The 24,495-nt window shown below is 42.6% G+C and overlaps 1 protein-coding gene and 2 non-coding genes across 3 annotated transcripts in view; 1 reads left to right on the forward strand and 2 right to left on the reverse strand.

Annotated features, from left to right (window-relative positions):
• LOC139755788 (uncharacterized) overlaps positions 1 to 24,495 on the reverse strand; it is a 207,141-nt gene that overhangs the window by 110,286 nt on the left and 72,360 nt on the right. The window lies entirely within an intron of this gene.
• TRNAI-AAU (transfer RNA isoleucine (anticodon AAU)) lies at positions 3,856 to 3,929 on the forward strand. The gene has a single exon. It is a non-coding gene; the product is annotated as a tRNA-Ile (tRNA).
• On the reverse strand, positions 4,143 to 4,216 carry TRNAI-AAU (transfer RNA isoleucine (anticodon AAU)). Its single transcript has one exon. It is a non-coding gene; the product is annotated as a tRNA-Ile (tRNA).

Below are 24,495 nucleotides of genomic sequence, written 5' to 3' on the forward strand. Positions count from 1 at the left end.
TCAATCCACTGACAGCACGTCAACCCCGGTATACCACGTCGATCCAATTCACTCTATTCCTTGCCCTCCTTTCACCCTCCTGCATGTTCAGGCCCCGATCACACAAAATCTTTTTCACTCCATCTTTCCACCTCCAATTTGGTCTCCCACTTCTCCTCGTTCCCTCCACCTCCGACACATATATCCTCTTGGTCAATTTTTCCTCACTCATTCTCTCCATGGGCCCAAACCATTTCAAAACACCCTCTTCTGCTCTCTCAACCACGCTCTTTTTATTTCCACACATCTCACTTACCCTTACGTTACTTACTCGATCAAACCACCTCACACCACACATTTTCCTCAAACATCTCATTTCCAGCACATCCACCCTCCTGCGCACAAATCTATCCATAGCCCACGCCTCGCAACCATACAATATTGTCGGAACCACTATTCCTTCAAACATACCCATTTTTGCTTTCCGAGATAATGTTCTCGACTTCCACACATTCTTCAAGGCTACCAGGATTTTCGCCCCCTCCCCCACCCTATGATCCACTTCCGCTTCCATGGTTCCATCCGCTGCCAGATCCACTCCCAGATATCTAAAACACTTTACTTCCTCCAGTTTTTCTCCATTCAAACTTACCTCCCAATTGCCTTGACCCTCAACCCTACTGTACCTAATAACCTTGCTCTTATTCACATTTACTCTTAACTTTCTTCTTTTACACACTCATTCACCAGTTTCTGCAGTTTCTCACATGAATCAGCCACCAGCGCTGTATCATCAGCGAACAACAACTGACTCACTTCCCAAGCTCTCTCATCCACAACAGACTTCATACATGCCCCTCTTTCCAAAACTTTTGCATTCACCTCCCTAACAACCCCATCCATAAACAAATTAAACAACCATGGAGACATCACACACCCCTGCCGCAAACCTACATTCACTGACAACCAATCACTTTCCTAGTGAAAGAGAAGAGAGAGGCATTTGGACGATTTTTGCAAGGAAAAAATGCAATTGAGTGGGAGATATATAAAAGAAAGAGACACTAGGTCAAGAGAAAGGTACAAGAGGTGAAAAAGAGGGCAAATGAGAGTTGGGGTGAGAGAGTATCATTAAATTTTAGGGAGAATAAAAAGATATTCTGGAAGGAGGTAAATAAAGTGCGTAAGACAAGGGAGCAAATGGGAACTTCAGTGAAGGGCGCAAATGGGGAGGTGATAACAAGTAGTGGTGGTGTGTGAAGGAGATGGAGTGAGTATCTTGAAGGTTTGTTGAATGTGTTTGATAATAGAGTGGCAGATATAGGGTGTTTTGGTCGAGATGGTGTGCAAAGAGAGGGTTAGGGAGAATGATTTCGTAAACAGAGAATAGGTAGTAAAAGCTTTACGGAAGATGAAAGCCGGGAAGGCAACGGTTTTCGATGGTATTGCAGTGGAATTTATTGAAAAAAAAAGGGGGTGACTGTATTGTGTACTGGTTAGTAAGGTTATCTAATGTATGTATGACTCATGGTGAGGTGCCTGAGGATTGGCGGAATGCTTACATTGTGCCATTGTTCAAAGGCAAAGGGGATGAAAGTGAGTGCTCAAATTACAGAGGTATAAGTTTGTTGAGTATTCCTGGGAAATTGCATGGGAGGGTATTGATTGAGAGGGTGAAGGCATGTACAGAGCATCAGATTGGGGAAGAGCAGTGTCGTTTCAGAAGTGGTGGAGAATGTGTGGATCACGTGTTTGCTTTGAAGAATGTATGTGAGAAATACTTAGAAAAGCAAATGGATTTGTATATAGCATTTATGGATTAGGAGAAGGCGTATGATAGAGTTGATAGAGATGCTCTGTGGAAGGTATTAAGAATTTATGGTGTGGAAGGCAAGCTGTTAGAAGCAGTGAAAAGTTTTTATCGAGGATGTAAGGCATGTGTACGTGTAGGAAGAGAGGAAAGTGATTGGTTCTCAGTGAATGTTGGTTTGCGGCAGGGGTGCATAATGTCTCCATGGTTGTTTGATTTGTTTATGGATGGGGTTGTTAGGGAGGTGAATGCAAGAGATTTGGAAAGAGGGGCAAGTATGCATTCTATTGTGGATGAGAGAGCTTGGGAAGTGAGTCAGCTGTTGTTCGCTGATGATACAGCGCTGGTGGCTGATTCGGGTTAGAAACTGCAGAAGCTGGTGACTGAGTTTGGTAAAGTGTGTGAAAGAAGAAAGCTGAGAGTAAATGTGAATAAGAGCAAGGTTATTAGGTACAGTAGGGTTGAGGGAGGAGTCAATTGGGAGGTAAGTTTCAATAGAGAAAAACTGGAAGGATTTGGCAGCGGATGGAAACATGGAGGCGGAAGTGAGTCATAGGGTGGGGGAGGAGACGAAAGTCCTGGGAGCGTTATCTTGGAAAGCAAAAAATGGGTATGTTTGAAGGAATAGTGGTTCCAACAATGTTATATGGTTGCGAGGCGTGGGCTATAGACAGAATTGTGCGGAGGAGGGTGGATGCGCTGGAAATGAGATGTTTGAGGACAATATGAGGTGTACGGTGCTTTGATCGAGTAAGTAACGAAAGGGTAAGAGAGATGTGTGGTAATAAAAAGAGTGTGGTTGAGAGAGTAGAAGAGGGTGTTTTGAAATGGTTTGGTCACATGCAGAGAATGAGTATGGAAAGATTGACCAAGAGGATATATGTGTCAGAGGTGGAGGGAACGAGGCGAAGTGGGAGACCAAATTGGAGGTGGAAAGATGGAGTGAAAAAGATTTCGAATGATCGGGGCCTGAACATGCAGGAGGGTGAAAGGCGTGCAAGAAATAGAGTGAATTGGAACGATGTGGTATACCGGGGTCCATGTGCTGTCAATGGATTGAACCAGGGCATGTGAAGCGTCTGGGATAAACCATGGAAAGTTCTGTGGGGCCTGGATGTGGAAAGGGAGCTGTGGTTTCGGTGCATTATGACATGACAGCTAGAGACTGAGTGTGAACGAATGTGGCCTTCTTTGTCTTTTCCTAGCTCTACCTCGCGCACATGTGGGGAGAGGGGGTTGTTATTTCATGTGTGGGAGGGTGGCGAGGGAAATGAATAAGGGCAGACAGCATGAATTATGTACATGTGTATCTATGTATGTCTGTGTGTCTATATACACATGTATACGTTGAGATGTATAGGTATGTATGTGTGCGTGTATGGACGTCTATGTATATACATGTGGATATGGGTGGGTTGGGCCATTCTTTCGTCTGTTTCCTTGCGCTACCTCGCTAACGCGGGAGACAGCGACACAGTATGATATATATATATATATATATATATATATATATATATATATATATATATATATATATATATATATATATATCTATATATATATATTTTTTTTTTTTTTTTTTTTTTTTTTGCTTTTTCGCTGTCTCCCGCGTTTGCGAGGTAGCGCAAGGAAACAGACGAAAGAAAATGGCCCAACCCACCCCCATACACATGCCTTGATTCAACCCACTGACAGCACGTCAACCCCGGTATACCACATCGCTCCAATTCACTCTATTCTTTGCCCTCCTTTCACCCTCCTGCATGTTCAGGCCCCGATCACACAAAATCTTTTTCACTCCATCTTTCCACCTCCAATTTGGTCTCCCTCTTCTCCTCGTTCCCTCCACCTCCGACACATATATCCTCTTGGTCAATCTTTCCTCACTCATTCTCTCCAACTCTATCCATAGCCCACGCCTCGCAACCATACAACATTGTTGGAACCACTATTCCTTCAAACATACCCATTGTGTGTGTGTGTGTGTGTGTGTGTGTGTGAGTGTCTGTATGTGTGTGTGTGATCAACGTTTGTCTATTCAACTTCTTATCTCACACGTCTCCGCCGGCCCGTTAGCTCAGTTGGTTAGAGCGCCGTGCTAATAACGCGGATGTCGAGGGTTCGATCCCCTTACGGGCCAGTGTAGAATTTTCGTCTTTACTCTTTCCTTAATATATGGACGTGGTCAGTGGATGTTTGAGATGTCTTATCATTTATCTGTTTAGGTGAAATCGTTGGTCAGTGGCTGAGGCAGCTGGAGCGCTTGTCTCCCACACATAGATGATAAGACATCTCAAACATCCACTGACCACGTCCATATATTAAGGAAATACTAAAGACGAAAATTCTTCACTGGCCCGTAAGGGGATCGAACCCTCGACATCCGCGTTATTAGCACGGCGCTCTAACCAACTGAGCTAACGGGCCGGTGGAGACCTGTGAGGTAAGAAGTTGAAGAGTTGAAGAGACAAACGTTGATCACACACACACATACAGACACTCACACACACACACACACACACACACACACACACACTAAACTGACTGAGGACGTGGTCAATGCAGACACGATAGATAAAAGTAAAATGCTGTATGGTAGATGTTCAAGATGGCGCCCCACGAGTGTAAAACTTCTTCGTACGTGTACAAGAAACGTAATTTCACACACTCGTGCATAAGCAGTCATATATATATATATATATATATATATATATATATATATATATATATATATATATATATGTGTGTGTGTGTGTGTGTGTGTGTGTGTGTGTGTGTAAACTCGCTGGAAAAATATATACAGAAGTTTTCGTCTGTATTTCAAGCTATTATCAAGGATGCAGAGTCAGCATGAACAAAATGATATACACATAATCAGCCAACGATACAGATGATTAAACAACGAACAGTTGATCAGAGAAACATGGATAGGTTGACCAGGACGGTATAGTGACCTGTTCCTGTACTTGGCAAAGGTTAGGTCAGGTCAGCTACTGTTGTCTTGATTTTGCCTCATTTGAACAGAGATATCATTAAGATATGATCGAATTTATACATTTCTTCATTTATATTTATCATGATAAGAGAGGTTTACACAATAAGGCTTTTTATAAAATGTCATGTTAAGCACATACAATATTTGACTCTCCTTAATTCACTTTGAATACCCTGTTTAATTCCGAGGCTGTCCTTACATAATGTTCATAATGGTGAATCTTCTTCAAAGATTTACCCATTTGGCCAGTCAACATCTTATCACAGACTTCATGGAATAAAGTAGACACCTGATGTTTCTTTACATGATGGGCGTGTGTGAGATACATGTATGGTACGAGGAAGGTGGAAAGTGGGTAGATGAGAAAACGTAGTGAGTGGTGGGATAACCAGATTAAGCAGCTCATTAGAAAGAAAAGAGATGGATGAGCGTTCCTGACCGTGACGCATTCAAAGGTCGCCCAGGGTCGAGCGCATAGGTTCGAATCCTCGTTACGGCAGTCGGTTCACAGTTAACCCAGTTGTTCATCCCCACTAGAGGACGGTCTATAAAATGGGTACCTGGCTCAGGTTAGGGTGTATATATGTATAGTGTTAATGGGATGGCCTTTTTCAGGGCCTCAGCTGCCCGTGCTGTCTCAGCTAACATATATGAAAAAGAAGGAAAGGAGTGCAAGTGAGTAGAAGATGTACAAGAGACAGCGGCAGGAGGTCAAGAGGAAAATGCGGGAGCTGAAAAAGAGGGATATGAGAGATGGGGTGAGCGAGTATCAACAAACTTCAGGGAGCATGAGAAAGTATCTTGGAAGCAGAACAAACGGGAACATCTGGGAAGGGGATAAATGGGAAAGTTGTAACGAGCAAAGATGAGACGAAGAGAGGGTGCAAGTACTTTGAAGAATTGATGAACGTGTTTAATGATAGATTGGCATATACAGGGTGTTCGGGTGGAGTGGGTACCCGATGTGAGAGAGACATGACAAGTGTAGGAGGGTATTGATTGAGAGGGTAAAGGCATGTACAGAGCATCAGATTGGGGAAGAGCAGTGTGGTTTCAGAAGTGGTAGAAGATGTGTGGATCAGGTGTTTGCTTTGAAGAATGTATGTGAGAAATACTTAGAAAAGCAAATGGATTTGTATGTAGCATTTATGGATCTGGAGAAGGCATATGATAGAGTTGATAGAGATGCTTTGTGGAAGGTCTCAGTAATATATGGTGTGGGAGGTAAGCTGCTAGGAGTGAGAATTTTTTATCAAAGGTGTAAGGCGTGTGTACGAGTAGGGAGAGAGGCGAGTGACTGGTACTCAAAGAAGGTCGGTCTGCGGAAAGGGTGTGTGATGTCACCATGGTTGTTTAATAGATTTATGGATGGGGTGGTTTGGGAGGTGAATGCAAGAGTCTTGGAGACAGTGGCGAGTAATGCAGTCTGTTGTGGATGAGAGGGCCTGAGAAGTGAATAAGTTGTTGTTCGCCGATGATACAGCACAGGTGGCCGATTCCAGTAAGAAACTGCAGAAGTTGGTGACTGACTTTTGAAGAGTGTGTGAAAGGAGAAAGTTGAGAGTTAATGTGAATGAAAGCAAGTTTATTAGGTTTAGCAAGGTTGAGGGACAAGTTAGTTGGGATGTAAGTTTGAATGAAGAAAAATTGGAGGAAGTGAAGTGTTTAGATATCCGGGAGTGGACTTAGTAGCGAATGGAACCATGGAAGCGGAAGTGAGTCATATGGTGGAGGAGGAGGCGATGAGGAATGTGTAGATGGAGAGAACATTATCTCGGAGACCCAGTCTGAGCCTTCGAGGAGGGTGAGCGACTCACCGGATGGCTCCCTTTTCTGTTTCCTCTTTAAAAGACTGAAATACAAGGAGACGTATTCCAGTCCCCATTTCCGGCCCCTTTTACTAACCTTCTGCAACACGTGAGGAATACAAAAGTAGAATTATTATCATCACTATTATCATTATTATTATTATTATTATTATTATTATTATTATTATCATTATTATCATTATTATTATTATTATCTTCATCATTATTAGTATTAGTATTATTATCATATATATATATATATATATATATATATATATATATATATATATATATATATATATATATATATATATATATATATAATGATGAAATACTTAGAAAAGCAGATGGATTTGTATGTAGCTTTTCTGGATCTGGAGAGGGCATATGATAGAGTTGATAGAGACGCTCTGTAGAAGGTATTAAGAATATATGGTGTGGGAGGCAAGTTATTAGAAGCAGTGAAAAGTGTTTATCGAGGATGTAAGGCATGTTTACGTGTAGGAAGAGAGGAATGTGATTGGTTCTCAGTGAATGTTGGTTTGCGGCAGGGGTGCGTGATGTCTCCATGGTTGTTTAATTTATACCTTGGTTCAGTTCACTGATAGCACGTCGACCGCTGTGTACCACTTCGTTCCAATTCACTCTATCCCGTGCACGTTTTTCACCCTGCCGCATGTTCAGACCCCGATCGCTCAAAATCCTTTTCACTCCATCCTTCTATCGGCAACTTGGGCTCCCCGCTCTCCTTGTTCCTTGTTCTCCTTGTAATGTACTTATATTTCATAGTCGTTCACTGTTTTCCGTATTTGTGAGGTTGCCCCAGGAACAGACGAATGGCGACCTCTAGTCGAAATTAGAGATCATTATTCAGACCCAGGCTCTACAGACCATTGCTTGGCTTCCCCTGATCACATCAGATGCCCTGGTTCAGCCCAGTGATAGCATTTCGTCCCCTGCATACAACAGCATTGCTTCAATTTTCTCGACCTCACGCAACACCTCACATCCTACCTCTTCCTCCCTCCACTTCAGACATGCATATCGTGTCAGTCGTTCTTCAATCATCCTCTCCATAATTCAAACATTTCAGCACATTCAGTTCAGCTTCTTTAATCATACTCCTTTTCCTGCCTCAACTCTTTCTTACACAGCCATTTCTTGAACGTTCAGCATCTCCTCATGCCACATATTGTCCTCAGGCATATTTCTCAGGCCCAAGGTTGGTTGGGGCCAATGTACCATCGGCCGTACTCATCCTTGCCCTCACAGGCAGCAACTTCTCCTTCCATACCTTACTCAGTGCACTCAGGACCTTCCCCCACAACCCCCATCTCCCACCTTATATCCCATAGTTCCCTCTGCTGCCATGTTCTGCTCCAAGGTGCCTCAAGCGCTCCACTTCCTCCAGCTTCCTCCCACTCAGAATCACAATCAAACCAAACTCTCTCTCTCTCTCTCTCTCTCTCTCTCTCTCTCTCTCTCTCTCTCTCTCTCTCTCTCTCTCTCTCTCTAGTAAATCCTTTCACCTTATTTCTTACGTACAGTGACTCTCAGTTTTCTCCTTTCACACTCTCGCAAACTCAGACACCAGCCTCTGCAGTGTCTCACTTGCGTCTGCCACCAGATCCGCAGTATCTGCTAACAGCAACTGACTCACCTCCCATGCGCCCCCAACTCGCTCTCGTGAGCCATCGGCACCTTCCACTTTTCGACTCACCTCTTCCAGACACTATCTCGATGACTGAAGACCTTGCTTCCTAATCAGTTCATCCATGAAACACATCAACTCCCATCCAAACCAAACGTAACGTCAAAAAAGAAATAAGATTTTGTTCCTGAGCAATATACTGACCCAACGTATGGCCTCATTCAGGCAACCTCTTAAAACCGGGAGAGTTGCCCCATTGGGGTCCGTTCTGGAATTACGGATACAGCCGATGCGGAATACTTTACGAGATAACATCAAGATAGAGCTGAGGCAGAATACCACAAGAATTAACAATCGGACGCAACTGATACAAAATACCATAGGAAATAACAGCTGGATACGGCAGGGAACGAAGACCTCAGGAAATACCAGCTAGGTGCAGCTGTGAGACAGAATACCTCCCGAGATGATATCATGATGCAGTTGATGCGGAATGCCTCACGAGATAACATCTACCCCCGCGCGCCTTGCAGGCTGCAGGCTGCAGCGAAGGAGAGTTTCAGCTGTGCTGGGATGCTCGCGGATGTTTATGGAGGCGTGGCGGGAGTGAGGAGGGAGTTGAGTGGGCGTGATCGAGGGAAAGACGAAGATGGCCGAAAGGTTCTCTGACGATGATTACACCGAAGAGGAATGATGATGATAATGCTTATGACGATTGTGAGAATGATGGCGATGATAATGGTGAAGATAGAGAGAAGAATGTGGAAAGGTGTGACCAACAAAGATTGCAAGAAAATCTCAAAATGATTACCGAGAAAGAATATGAAACACAAGGATACGCAGGCTATATCTGAACACCTGAAGTAGAGACGATCAAAGAACATTATATCATACACTAAAATAGTCATAACAACCTCAGTCACAACAACAGACGATTGAAGGACATAACGGTGTTAACTCCAGCAGTAGCTAAACTGAGCACATCGTCAGTGAATGTATGAATAACGTTAACCTTATGGAACAGCTGAACATGGAAGGGAATTCCTCATTAAAACAATATCAGAAAAACTATGCATAATTACATCATGATTAGCAAATGATACCAGTAAACGTATCGTAAACTTACAAAAGATCCATAAACAAACACTTCCTGGGGGCAGTATTGCCATGTGTAGATAAAGATGAGGTACTTGAGAAGTTCAAGAATTTACCATAAGAAAGTAACTTGCCAAGGGAGTAACTGTGGGTAAATTCATGATCGTCTTTAAGAGTGGAGATCGGGAAGTTGAGGTGTACTGCCATAGCAGTTTCTCTGACGATCGTGGCCTGTGAAATACGGAAAAAGATCGCGAGGAAGCAAAATGATCAATACTTGCAAACGAGAAACTACCAAAACGATTCAGAAAAAGACGGTCATGTATAACCAACCTCTAAGACTTCCACGAGAGAGTGAGCTCCGTGTGAGACAAAGGATAAAGTTGGATGAACTCCGTGTACTTAGACTACCAGAAAACCTTTCACACCGTAGTACACATGAAACTAGTGAAGAAGGTGGATCTTTAGGCAGGAATAAGGTGTAGACTTGCAACGGGACTCAGACAAACTCTACAGCTGTGAAAGGAGGACTGAATACGACTTATCATCTAGTGCGAGATAAGCCGCAGGAACAGGTCGACAGACAGTCACTTTGGAGACATAAACTGTAAAAGAGGCAAACTGTCTCCTAGCAGATTTCAGAATCGATATGAAAATATTCAGCAAACTGTTAACATAATGTATTAGGCCAAAACTAGAATATGCTTCCTAGGTTTGGTCCCCGCGCTTAAAAGGAACACAAAGCATTGATATAGAGAACCCAGTTGAAGGAAACAAGTGTGGTACTGGAATCAAGAGCGCTGATTTGCAGTCAGAAGTTAGAGGCCATAAATTTACCACCATAGAAGAGGGAGAAGTAAGGGGTGACTTGATCACAACCCTTTGTAAACCAGTTTGATAACGTCATTGAGGACAGCTCTTCAAAATATGCAAAATAGAAGAACCCCGAGGCCTTAACATGAAACTAAGCAAGAAACTTGTCAGAAAAGATGTAAGGAAGTATTTTCATAACATGGGATGTGTGCACGGAAACGAATAAACTGAGGAAGGGAATTGTGAACGCGAAGAGCATGAAGAAGTTTAAAAAGTTGTTTGATTGTAAGGAAAGGTCAAGCGATGGACCCCGCTTCAAGCCAGTGCCTTACAACTGTAAGACAATCACACAGTGGGAGATGGTTGGTAACAGGAGGTCAGGCACTTCTCTGATCCAGACCTATTCATCATGCATCTGGTTCCATCTATCCAGGCGTATCTGTACACTTCCTCACATACGGAGAAACTTCTTCAGAACCATGAGCCATTATATGGTTCAAGGGCCTGTAGAAGTCTGTTAATATGTTTTTCTATACATACATCAATGTTTTTCAAGACTTTCCACCTATATCATCAAGGCATCTCACTGAATATATATATATATATATATATATATATATATATATATATATATATATATATATATATATATATACCGTTGGTGAATTCGTGGAGGGAGAGTACTTTATCTGGGAGGGCAGAAGTGGATATGTTTGAAGGAGTAAATCATCCCAATGGTATTGTGTGGATGTGAGGCATGAGCTGTGCGAAATAGAATGGATGAGTTGAAGTCTTTGATGACAGTGTGTGGTGTGAAATGGTTTGATGGCGTAAGTGGTGAGAGGGTGAGAGAGATTTGTGATGAGGAGAAGAGGGTGGGTGAGAGAGCAGATGAGGGTGCTTAAGTAGTTTGGGCATGTAGGGAGAGTTAGTGAGGAGAGGTTGTCAAAGGGGATATGTGTGTCGGAGGTGGAGGGAACAGGGAGAACAGGCAGATCAAATGGGAGATGGAAGAATGGGGTCTAAGCATGACGGAGAGTGAGGGGCGTGCATGAGCTAAGAGTGAATCGCAACAATGTGGTATACTGGGGTGGACGTGCTTGTTAATGGACTGAACCAGGGCATGTGAAGTATCTCGGGTAAGCGATGGAAAGGTATGTGGAGTCTGCTTGTGGATAGAGAGCTGTGGTTTTGGTACATCACTCATAATAGCTCGAGAATGGATGTGAGCGGATGTGGCTTTCTTCTTCTGTTCTTGACGCTTCCTCGTAAACATGGGAAAGGGCGATCAAGTGTGTATATATATATATATATATATATATATATATATATATATATATATATATATATATATATATATATTCCTATTTTATACATATTCGCCATTTCCCGCGTTAGCGAAATAACGTCAAGAACAGATGACTGAACCTTAGAGGAAAAGATTTTCTGTTCTTTTGGAAAAGTAAAGTAGGAGAGGAGGATTTCCAGCTCTCCGCCCCCACCCTTCTAGTCGCCTTCTGCAATACGCAGGGAACACGTATTATATATATATATATATATATATATATATATATATATATATATATATATATATATATATATATTTAATACCTGGAGATAGGGGAGAAAGAATACTTCCCACGTATTCCCCGCGTGACGTAAAGGGTGACTAAAAGGGGAGGGAGCGGAGGGCTGGAAATCATCCCCTCTCGCTTTTTAATTTTCCAAAAGAAGGAACAGAGAAGGGGGCCCAGTGAGAATTTCCCTCAAAGACTCAGTCCTCTGTTCTTAACGCTACCTCGCTAACGTGGGAAATGGCGAATAGTGTGTATATATATATATATATATATATATATATATATATATATATATATATATATATATATATATATTTGATTTTTTTTTTTTTCTTTTTTTGCTTTGTCGCTGTCTCCAGCGTTTGCGAGGTAGCGCAAGGAAACAGACGAAAGAAATTGCAGAACCCACCCCCATACACATGTATATACATACCTCCACACATGCAAATATACATACCTACACAGCTTTCCATGGTTTACCCCAGACGCTTCACATGCCCTGATTCAATCCACTGACAGCACGTCAACCCCGGTATACCACATCGATCCAATTCATTCTATTCCTTGCCCTCCTTTCACCCTCCTGCATGTTCAGGCCCCGATCACACAAAATCTTTTTCACTCAATCTTTCCACCTCCAATTTGGTCTCCCACTTCTCCTCGTTCCCTCCACCTCCGACACATATATCCTCTTGGTCAATCTTTCCTCACTCATTCTCTCCACGTGCCCAAACCATTTCAAAACACCCTCTTCTGCTCTCTCAACCACGCTCTTTTTATTTCCACACATCTCTCTTACCCTTACGTTACTTACTCGATCAAACCACCTCACACCACACATTGTCCTCAAACATCTCATTTCCAGCACATCCATCCTCCTGCGCACAACTCTATCCATAGCCCACGCCTCGCAACCATACAACATTGTTGGAACCACTATTCCTTCAAACATACCCATTTTTGCTTTCCGAGATAATGTTCTCGACTTCCACACATTCTTCAAGGCTCCCAGAATTTTCGCCCCCTCCCCCACCCTATGATCCACTTCCGCTTCCATGGTTCCATCCGCTGCCAGATCCACTCCCAGATATCTAAAACACTTTACTTCCTCCAGTTTTTCTCCATTCAAACTTACCTCCCAATTGACTTGACCCTCAACCCTACTGTACCTAATAACCTTGCTCTTATTCACATTTACTCTTAACTTTCTTCTTTCACACACTTTACCAAACTCAGTCACCAGCTTCTGCAGTTTCTTACATGAATCAGCCACCAGCGCTGTATCATCAGCGAACAACAACTGACTCACTTCCCAAGCTCTCTCATCCCCAACAGACTTCATACTTGCCCCTCTTTCCAAAACTCTTGCATTCACCTCCCTAACAACCCCAGCCATAAACAAATTAAACAACCATGGAGACTGAGCCTTATATATATATATATATATATATATATATATATATATATATATATATATATATATATATATATATATATATCCCCGCCTAAGCCAGGTACCCAGTTCATCGACCAATCCCTAAAGCTGGATGAACAGCTGGGGTAGCCTTGGACCAACTGGATTTATCATAGATCCAGAATTGTATGTACAAGGTTTAACAATGATCTGTTTGGACTACTGCCCAACCCTTAGTAAAACGTGCAATGTAAGCCACATAAGCCAGAGGAGATAAGCTGAGAGGACAAGCCCGCAACTCTAAATTCAGTATAAGACTATCTAGACAGCAATGAAGACAAGGCAAATAAAAGTGCATTTCCAGTTCTTGAACAAACGAGCTCCTCTATTGGGTTTTGCACAACTGAAAACGGGGACGGGCGGTGACTGAAGAATTTCGACTAAAGTCCCTTTGAGCACGCCTCCCCAATAGCAGCAGACCATCTGCTGAATTCAGATCTAATCCTTTTGAAGTACTAGAATCTTTTGTACGTAATAAGTCTGCTGATTCACACATTGTCTACCAGTGGCATACAAGCAATCAGCACTATATAACTATATATATATATATATATATATATATATATATATATATATATATATATATATATATATATATATATTTCACACTATTCGCCATTTCCCGCGTTAGCAAGGTAGCATTAAGAACAGAGGACTGGACCTTTGAGGGAATATCCTCACCTGGCCCCCTTCTCTGTTCTTTCTTTTAGAAAATTAAAAAAAACTGAGAGGGGAGGATTTCCAGCCCCCCGCTCCCTTCCCTTTTAGTCGCCTTCTACGACACGCAGGGAATACGTGGGAAGTATTCTTTCTCCCCTATCCCCAGGGAAAATATATATATATATATATATATATATATATATATATATATATATATATATATATATATATATATATATTTCCAAGAAAGACCATTATTATAATTCAGAATACAAGTCATCCAAACTCATCCTCACCAGCAGGCGACAGATCAGCTAGGGAGGAAAATAATCTCATACTTGTGTTGTTGCATTTCTAACACGAACATTAAGAAATGCACTGGAGACTAAGACTCATGATTATAGAAATGGTCATCTCCTGGTCGTGTGATGTAACCCGTCAACGCGGGAATCACCAGAAGTCGTGAGATGATCATTCATATCCACGGCAAACACCTCCAAGACGCGCCCATCAGCAGCGGTCAGGGTCAAACACGGCCCAGCGTAGGTTGACCCGCCATCGATTTCCTTGGCTTCCCGGGAAGGCGCCAGTTGTGAGGGTGTGCAGAACATGAATACTGCCCACGTATTCCCTGCCTGGGGCTGGAAATCCTCCCCTTCTGTTTTACGTTTCCAAAAGAAGGAACAGAGATGAAGGCCAAGAGAGGATTTTTTTTCTTTTCTCTAAGGTTCAGTCATCTGTTCTTGACGCTATCTCTCCAGCGTGGGAAATAGCGAATATGTATAGAAGGAAAAATTACACACACACACACATTTTATATATATATATATATATATATATATATATATATATATATATATATATATATATATATATATATATATGTTCATATACATATATGCTATTTGCAGATAACCACGAAGAAAATGTTCCCAAGTGCACTTTCGTGTAATATGCATACATATTAGTATAATTAGGCAGAAAATTTCATTCAGCTGTGTTGCACCAAAGACCATCGTATAATTATCATTAAACAGTTTTTTCTTTTTTTTTTTTTGTTAATTTCCGAACACACATTATTTGTCCTTGAAGAAGATTGGAGAAGTGAATTCCAAATGCCATTTTTACGTTATTTTCAGAACTTACACAGCGAGCTTCCGCCTTCCTTTGTGCATCATCAGACCAATAGAACTGAATATCACAATATCTTGAGAGCACTTCATGATACATGCATACAGAGGTACATTATAACCCTAGAGACGGCTGTGCACTCCATGAGAGCGAGACGAGAGACTGAGGACTGTGCGTATAAGTTGTCAGATCTCACGGGTCGTGTCAGCCACATGGGACCTTCCTTGCAATGCTCGCTGATGGCTGGAGGAGCCAAATAACTTCAGACCTCTCGACCTGACCCGTTCCCTGGCTTGCTAAGGAAGGGTGATAGATAATTCTTTGATGAAAACTGCTTCTGTTACATATGATTTGTTGTTGTGACTACAGCAATGTTCGAGAATCTTCGTGTTGTCCACCAGCTTTTGTCGTGTAAGAGCAGATCTGTGATCCCTCTCCATCTGCCACGTAGGCACAACATCGTACAGATGTGCGCACTGTATGTCTGCGACTCAGGTCTGTAGTGTTCATTTCAGCTGCTAGGATGAAGTTCACAGTCTTCGTGAGTAGGGTCAAATTTGTAAACTGTATTGGTGGTCTTAGTTTTTGTCTTGACTCAAATTATCTTTTATCATTTACTTTACCCACTTTAGGGATACTATTGTAGAAGAAAAGACTAAGTCTACTATTCGGGTTGCTTGAGTGAACATTGTTTTTGATGATCTCTTGCATTACACGTTCATCTACCGTGTATGCTTGTGACATTCGATTTCTGTAAAATACCTAAATGTATTGTTCACATGGGCCTGCGGTCATGGTGTGTGTGGAGACTCTTGGAAGTTGTGAAGTTCATGGTCAGAACATTTGTTTGAGTATCTATTATTCATCAGTAGTATTATTATTTGTTTGAGTATCTATTATTCATCAGTTCATTCCTTGATATTTCAGGGTTGAAAAGTGTCCATGATTGACTGTGCTTGTATGCACGGCGTATGTATGTATATGATTATACTCATTTGTATCGCTGAGGGCACTTGCTAAGAGCATTCATGCACTTCCCCAAATCTGTGGATTTTTTGTTAAGACACTGGTGGTGCATTGTCCATTTTCTGATTGAGCTAGTACGTCTAGAGAGAGAATTTTATCATTCGCGCTTGGGTCATGGGTGAATTTTGCACCTTCTTTCACAGCTTGTTACAGACGCTGCAGATATTCTTCATTACTCGCAACATAAATGTCATCCACCTACCTACAGTACGTGGAGGGCATAAATCTTAATTCTAGAGGACTGAATTTTCTGCTTCACTCATAAAAAATGAACGGCATGCTGGTCCAAGGAGATTTTGGTGTTATTCACCATAATCTCCCTCCCCGAAGGAGACTACAGATATTAGAAGCCATTCAAGTTAGCGAGAAAGCGCCTGTCATCAACATCCAGAAAAACATGACCACCGCCACACAGATCTTTGATGGCCCATCAATAGGAAGTACACTTGATGCCGTTTTTGGACAGGTGAAACACGTCATAGACCCACCGTAAGCTACCTAGTCCGCCATTCTTGGACAGGAGGAACGCGTCACTGACCCACCCGATCCTGGGTTACAAAGGTTAGAGAGAATCAGACGAGCCTAACCTGACCTCATCTTCACAACCGATCGATAACGGTCTCGTTTGACCCAACTTAGTATATCTAGTGATGAACGGTCTATATTTCTACCTCGTTTAATATTGTTCTTTCTGTGTTTCCTCAACTGCAAGTTTTTCTATATTACTGTTTCCATATTCTGTATTTAGGTTGTAACTCGCACTACCCGTCATGATATTGTTAATTTGTATCATTATTAGTGCTTTACCTTACTTTTTATGTACTATGTACTGCGGTTTTTTTCCGAGTGTGTTTCTTAAATATATTTAGTTTGCGTTTTACATTTCATATCCAAGTTTTATGGCGTAGCTTTTTCTCATTTTTTGTAGATTTCTTTTGATCCCTCTGTAAAGGCGAAAGCTTGATTGAAATAAAGGAATAATTTGGCCAACTGGTGTTTGAGCCACCAACGTAATGGCAGAATGATATTGAGAAAATTATAGAACACAAGAAAGATGATCAATAACTTTAAATATGCCGTCGTATTAAATTCTGTGTGCATTAGAGAAAACCTGCTCCCAGCTTACACTGATATATATCTGTGTGTCTGTCTGTCTGTCTGTCTATCTGTGTCTTTGTATGTGTGAATTACGAATACGTTTATTCTAACTGATTAAACACGTTAGCGAGAAATTTTCAGCTAATTTCTTTTCAATATAGCAACTATCATGCCCGTGGTTGTAACTAGGACACGTCTTAGGACACTGATGGCCATCAAGGAATGGCATAGGATATAGATGACCACCAAGGAACTTCACAGGACAATAATGGACAATAAGGACCTTCAAAGGATACTGATGGCCACCAAGGAACGTCATAGGATATTGGTGGCCTCCAGGAACGTCATAGGATACTGATGACTACCAGGGAAAGTCATAGGATACTGATGACTACCAGGGAACGTCATAGGATACTGGTGGCCACCAGGGACGTCATAGGATACTGGTGGCCACCAAGGAACGTCATAGGATGTTACAGCCACCGAATGGACTTCCAAGGTATATATGTCGGTCATTTCTTAAGTCGCCTTCCCCATCTTATCTGTGGATTGACTGACGTAGTCTATAGGGGAAAAGTTGTAGCAGTTATCGAGAAACGTCCACACTTGTTACGAGAGTTTTTGCAAAGCGAGAGAAGTTTCACTGCAGAAAAATAAAACGAAAACTTGTGGGGTCGTACGAGAGTTCTTGCTCGTGTCTTTGTTTTGTTCCGCCTACCCTTCGAGGTCCAGAGATGTACAGTAACTCCCGAACGCGTACTTCTATAGATATCTAAAGATTGCAGTTATGTATGGATCTACTTTCTAGCTATTCGGCCCAGAAGTTGCGTGAAATAATACCCCTGAAGGAACAAGAGTGGCTCCTTTGCGAGCACTTTCTGGTAAAAGGGTATCGGTCGCGCTCCTTTCTCTCAACTGTCACCCATGTTCGCCTCTGGAGATGGCTGCTCTGTATCCTACAGTTGCGTTAACTACGATGGGTTTCGCCATACACAACCGAGAGAGCATTATACCTCGAGTATATCATACAATGGTTTAGGGGATCTTCCAACCCCAATTCTCGGTTCTGGGACCAAGCAGTTGTGTTGCTCCTCTGCTCAGCGACCAGTAGACCATCTCTGTACCCAACACGCCCTGGCTGGTTTGGTACATGTTGTTAGTACTTATTGAGGCCGTTTTTCATTTCATTGCTGTACAGTCCATAGTTTTTTTTTTAATGGCTGCAGGCAATTTAGTAAACAATTTTGGAACCCCAGATATTTCCACTGTTTTTCCCTTACTGTCCATGTTGCACTCGTCGATTTCCATGATATCGTCTATAGCCTTCCACCATCGTGCCATCAAGGAATTATTTCTGAGTGCAAATTGGAAACCTTTCGTACCGAGATCACCCAGAGGTATATCGTTAAGTCTCTCCCATGTGTGCTCTAGTGGGTACAACCTCATCGTTTTTAGTCTTTCTTGGTGGCTCGGGTTTTTATCAGTGTCCGCGTGAGGCGCGGGAGATTTCTGGACTCTGTACCTCTGCGACTTACATCCACCCTTGAAAGGAAATGTTAGCACACAGGAGAAAATGTTATCCGGGAAGGTGATCGTTCCTCGAAGAAAACGTCATCACTTATTTTAAGTCACTTCTCTTGAAAGCGTGCAAAATCCAGCCCGTCATCTTTTTGTCGTGGTTGGTGAAGGTGAGATCATCAGGGATCAACATCCCTTGGGTATTTCCCAGTTTTCTTCAGAGATATGATGGTCTTCATCGCTCTCTAGTGTTCTATATTGTTATTGATTTCTTCACTTCCATTGCGAGGGAGGTTTTGAAACTTTCCACCATTAATAATCGCATCGTCGTCAAAGGCCCACTGGAGGACTAGATTTTTGTCTGTTTTCCAGTGTTCCCCACTAATGAGGTCTCAAGATTTTCTTCTGGCATATTTTTTTTTTTTTCCAGTGTCTGACATGTCACGATCCAGAACATGCTCCAGTCATGGCTGTCTGGAATGGAAGGTAAGAGAACAGTCATGGGAGAAAAATGCCAAAAGAATTAATCTAACCTCATCAAGTGTTTGTGGACTCGACTCAGAGATGGAAAGATGCTATGGGAGGCGAGAATTCCACAGTCTTCACCGTACGATTCGATGATATGAGTGTTGTTACGACGGTCAGTACTTGCGGGTCGGTCTCCACACAGAAGGTATGGAGAGGAACAGCCAAACCCGTGTCTAAGTGGGAGGGTTAGGACACATTCAGACAGCTCACGAAAGCAGTGGTGGAAATGAAACCTTCAGAATAAACAGAGGGTAAGCAACATCACCTAGGATGGAAAGGGAAGGTTGAAGAGCAGTGATGGAAGGTAGAGTTGATGAAGCGAAAACTTCTGATACACCACGACGGCTCACAATGATACACCACGACGGCTCACAGTGATACACCACGACGGTTCACAAAGAACTTCTGATGCACCACGACGACTCACAATGATACACCACGACGGCTCACAACGATACTCCACGACGGCTCACAAAGAATGATAAAAACTGTAGTTTGTATTTACTTTCGTCAGATATGAGAATGAAAATAAGAAGTGCAAGCATTGTTCCCTCACGTACTGAGCTTTTGACCTCACAGGCATTAGAAATCGTCTGATTTACGACAACGTATTGTCATGTTAGTTATGGTATGGCACATCCATCACCCCACTCTGGCAATTAGTCCCATCTTACGCATTTTGTGCGTCATGGCATCGTGGTTACAGATGCCAGAAGGTTTTTGCAGATTCTGTTTACATCAAAACAACGATTTGTTTGTTCTCTGAAGCCTCTTCAATTTCACCCAAGTTATAAACGGGAACAAGAGAAGCATTAATCTTCCCGCCTTAAAACTATAAACCCTAATTAAGACCTTAAATTTACGGCAAAGAGACATAGTGAAATGAATGGAATTAATCAGAACTGGACTCTTAAAGATGGAAAGGTTATAGGGGTGGGGGAAGACATAAAAAGGTAGAGAATCCCATTCCTTCACCGTTTGAGGAAAGGAGTCACTATAACGTGCAATCCTCGTGTGGCTTTTCCCTTCTCACAAAATCTATGGGACGCAGCAGCCAGGCGTAAACCATTGGTCCCAACCATAGTGGCAAGAACACACCCTGACAACGCACAAGTGTAAGGGCCGAAATAATACCCGTAGAACAGAAGAAGGAAGGACAGGAACCTCAAAGCGAACTCCTCTCTCTCTCTCTCTCTCTCTCTCTCTCTCTCTCTCTCTCTCTCTCTCTCTCTCTCTCTCTCTCTCTCTCTCAAGCTGAGAGACCTATTGAGGCCAGGGACATTAGATTCCACCATTCTAGCCTAGACAGAGGTGGAGGAAGGGCCCTCCCAGACACACGAGCAGTACTTCATGCTGGGGCGGATAAAACCCGTGTAGGAAGAGTGTATATATTCCCAAGAGAAATGATCACCGCACCTTTACAGCCTCCCAGCTTTTTGAAAGTAGATTGTGTAACGTTCATTAAGTCGGGTTTCCAGGATAGAAAGAAGTAAATTATTATGTCTAACACATTTATGTTATTACAGGGTAAAATTGTTGTTTTTCAAATTCAACAGCGAGAAAACGAGTGAGATTCAGAGAAAGAGATATAGGGAGGAGAGACTTGTTTTTGCACTAATTAATTGAAAAGGATTGGCGCTTCCCCATACCGAGATGTTGCACAGCTCTGAACCAAAGAAGAGACAGCGAGAACGGGAGGGGAAGCGAGTTGAAAGTGTGCAGGTTGAAAGCATCGGTGTAGAAGTGAATAAAGTTGCAGGCTGTAGTAAGATTAGTGTTAATGGACGAAACAGAGTTGGCGATAGGACGGTACCTTAGGGACACCACTGTCGATAGGATAAAATGGAGATGTCATTCCATCAACGACTACCAGAATAGACCTATTAAAGAGGAAGCTGTACATTAGAGAACAATGAAGAAGCACAAAAGCCAAAGGGATTAAGTTTAGACCCCAGTGACAGGCCATACCACGTCAAATGCTTTGAAAATATCGGGCGCCACGATAAACAATTAACCAAAATCCGTGGGAAAGGAAGACCAGGAGTGATTCACGTTGGAGAAATTACTAGTAGACCCAGCATTGCGAAAGCCGTGTTGGTGATCTGAAGGAAGTAAATGGGATTCTGAATGTTAGAATTCGAGTAAGTGTGTGTTAAGGAGAACTTCAAAAAACTATGGAGATAGCATGAGGGAGTGAAGGGACGATAGTCAGATGGACTGAAGCGGTATCCTTTCTTGAAAATGGGTTGTACTATAACAGGCTTCCACGAAGGGAAAGTTTGTGTCTTAAGAGAGAAACTAGATAGGCAAGCAATGATTGGAGCTTCTGCAGTGGTAAAAGCCTTTAGGACACGAGAGGATACATCGTTCAAACCATCGGCCTTGCTTGCTTCTAGCTGGAAGAGTACTTGGAAGACGCTGCGCGAGGAAAATACAGGGAAAGGCATGACTTGAGTGGGAGAAAGATTGAACCCTAAGTAGAGTTTGAGGAAAATGAAGCAGGCAAAGAAGTAGCTTCAACAGGAGTGTTGGCTGTAGATTGATCTGGTCAAATGAGAGTGGGAAACGTTGTTACAGATGTTGTTGAAGATGATCTTAGCTAAAGGTCAGAAAGATTACGAAGCTGTCAGAGATGATCTTAGCTAAAGGTCAGAAAGATTACGAAGCTGTTAGAGATAAGTTTAGCTAAAGGTCAGGATTATTTATCTTCGGAAGAAATCAGATCAGGATAAAGTCTTTTTATGGTGTATCTAACTCTACAAATAACAGTTATATGGATAGTCTGATTCCATGTCATTCGGCCTTCATCTTCGGACTTTCTCAAATGGCGCGTGACCCCAGTATCACTGGTCTGTAGTTTCTATTGCTTTTCTCCCTGACTGATCTATAGAATGAGGCGATGTCATTCAATTTGAAAGTCTCCGGGATCATGCCAGTGTCGAGGTTCCCTTCCCAGAGGATGAGCACAGTGCTCGAGCGACAGGTGTATTGCGTTTCATCAGAAAGATAAAGTTCGAAGAGTCTGGTCTTCGAGTAGAATGCGTGAGGCAGGCTGTTAATGGCCTTCTTGAAGTCCTGTGGCGATATAACTGCTGGTTAGGTTATCGTTAAGATAATCTTCGGACACCTGGACAGCGATCTATACCGCTGTAGCATCACCCTCTTTGTGTCCTCCTCGTACCGTCCTTGATTTGCGTTGTTGCAAACAAGGGAAGACGCTTCTCGGATTTTATCTTAATCTCACCCGGTGGCGCTCTCTCTCTCTCTCTCTCTCTCTCTCTCTCTCTCTCTCTCTCTCTCTCTCTCTCTCTCTCTCTCTCTCTCCAGTGTCTCGGATAATATCTTCAGTCTAAGATCTCTGTTTTCCAGCTCTCTCGAGAGGTTTGCTTTTCTTTGCTACGTGAGCTGTGGCGCTTCAGGCCTGCAGCTCGGCTTCACCTCCCATAAAGGGAGCGTCTTTGTCGATCGAGACGGGACCTTTTACATTGTTTTTCTTCCAGCTGGTGTATGTCTCCTACATGGTGGGAGTGTTTCTGTATTCACCCGCTCCACACACTCTCGCTCTCTCTCTCTCTGGTGTTTTACCTCTCATGAGTGATTCTCGTTTATTCCTTAGATTTTTCCACTTCTTCCCATGATATGAGCGTACCCTGCGAACTGAGTTCGACAAATTGCATCTTTGGTGACGTGTTATGATATGATGACTTGGTACCAGTACTTTTCTGTGCTTGTGTCAGTTTCTGACCGGAGTACACCGCACACATCTGACCTTCTCATGTCATATTGAGTCCACACTGAAAAATGAATCCACCTTACTCTCTTTCCCCGACGTTGGTTCTGCTTCCTCTTGACCAGTAGAGAACTTGTTACGTAATCGAAATTGTTTCTTTTTTTTTTTTTTTTTTTGCAGCTGTTCAGCTGAGCTACTTCCCAGCCATTTGAAGTCTCCGAGAAAAAGTATATTTGAAATCGAGTCTTCAAGATTATTGAGGAAGGGTTCTACATTTCTTTTTCATTTGTTGCGTCAGGTCCTGTGGTCTTGTACCCAGTGGCATACAGGTTGATGAAACAACTTGGTCTGTGTTTTCATCCACTGTAAATAACACATCTACTGCATCATTCAAGGAATCTGGCAGTCCAAATGTTATGCGTTAATCATTAACGTCCAGACCCACTCCTCCATAGGTTCTTTCTATTTTGTCGCACTTGTGTAGGTCCTAACTCAGGATCCAGACCTACCTTACTCTCCACGTAATCTTTTACATGAGCTTCTGTTCAGGCTGCTAATATCACACTTGTCTCAGTTAATCAAACACTTGATAATCTCATTCGTTGGCTTTGCCCGAATTAAGTTGCTGTAAGTTATCAAACATACAGGAGGTTACATATCTTATTGTCGAATTGCAAGACGGACTTTCTGGCCAGTCTTCCGTTGTTCTGTTCTGTTGCGAGTGTTGTGGTGGATGAGTTTCTGCTGTGTCTAAAGAAAATAAATATCAGGTTTTCATATCTTTCACGTAGTAGAGTAGCGAGAGCCAGTCTTTCCTCCGGTTGCTCTCTCTCTCTCTCTCTCTCTCTCTCTCTCTCTCTCTCTCTCTCTCTCTCTCTCTCTCTCTCTCTCCTGTCTTCGCGTATTTCCGTGTTTGTGTCTCCGGAAACCTTTGACGGTGTTTGCCTGGTCTCGTTCCCGTTGTCTGCCGTGGTATGTCTAATGATGGTGGTGAGGTTCGCGCCGTCAACCTTCCCGCCGAAAACAGGAATTCAAGTCTTTCGCATTTCCCGTTCTTGTCTGGAGGAAATGTTTTTGAATCCGGATTCGTACTTTCGTATCCCCTTCAAAATGCTTTGATCTGAACGAGGTGTTTTGGGTAGACGGATTTCTGATGCGAGGATAAGTTCTGGCGTGGCAATCGGGCCACACCCAACCCAGGTGTTCGTTCTATCCACGTAGCTGGTTGAAACGTTCTAGATTCTCTTAGACTACCTCCTCGTACTGTTTGTGTCACGTGATCAGCATTACCCTGTCATATATTGAGGAATGTACACATTTCTAAGGAGAATCCTCTCCTATCCTCAAGGCAGCAATTGCCTTCCTTTATCATATTAAGACTTTGTTCTTTTAAGATGGTGGAGTAAAAAACTAGACTTTTATCCCCTCACACGATTTACCATACCTACCGAGTCCCAGCGCGTATCGCTTTCATACTTTGGCCTTTGCCTATGTCCCCCTCTTCACCTTCACTGTGTTCGTTTTCTAAATCTGTGTACTACCGTTTTCCTCATCTTATCCCCTTCCGCTTCTAGGAGAGTATGGCTGTGACGTTTTCCTCAT

Source organism: Panulirus ornatus, chromosome 20, assembly GCF_036320965.1.
Source record: "Panulirus ornatus isolate Po-2019 chromosome 20, ASM3632096v1, whole genome shotgun sequence".
In the NCBI taxonomy this organism is placed as follows: Eukaryota; Metazoa; Arthropoda; class Malacostraca; order Decapoda; family Palinuridae; genus Panulirus; species Panulirus ornatus.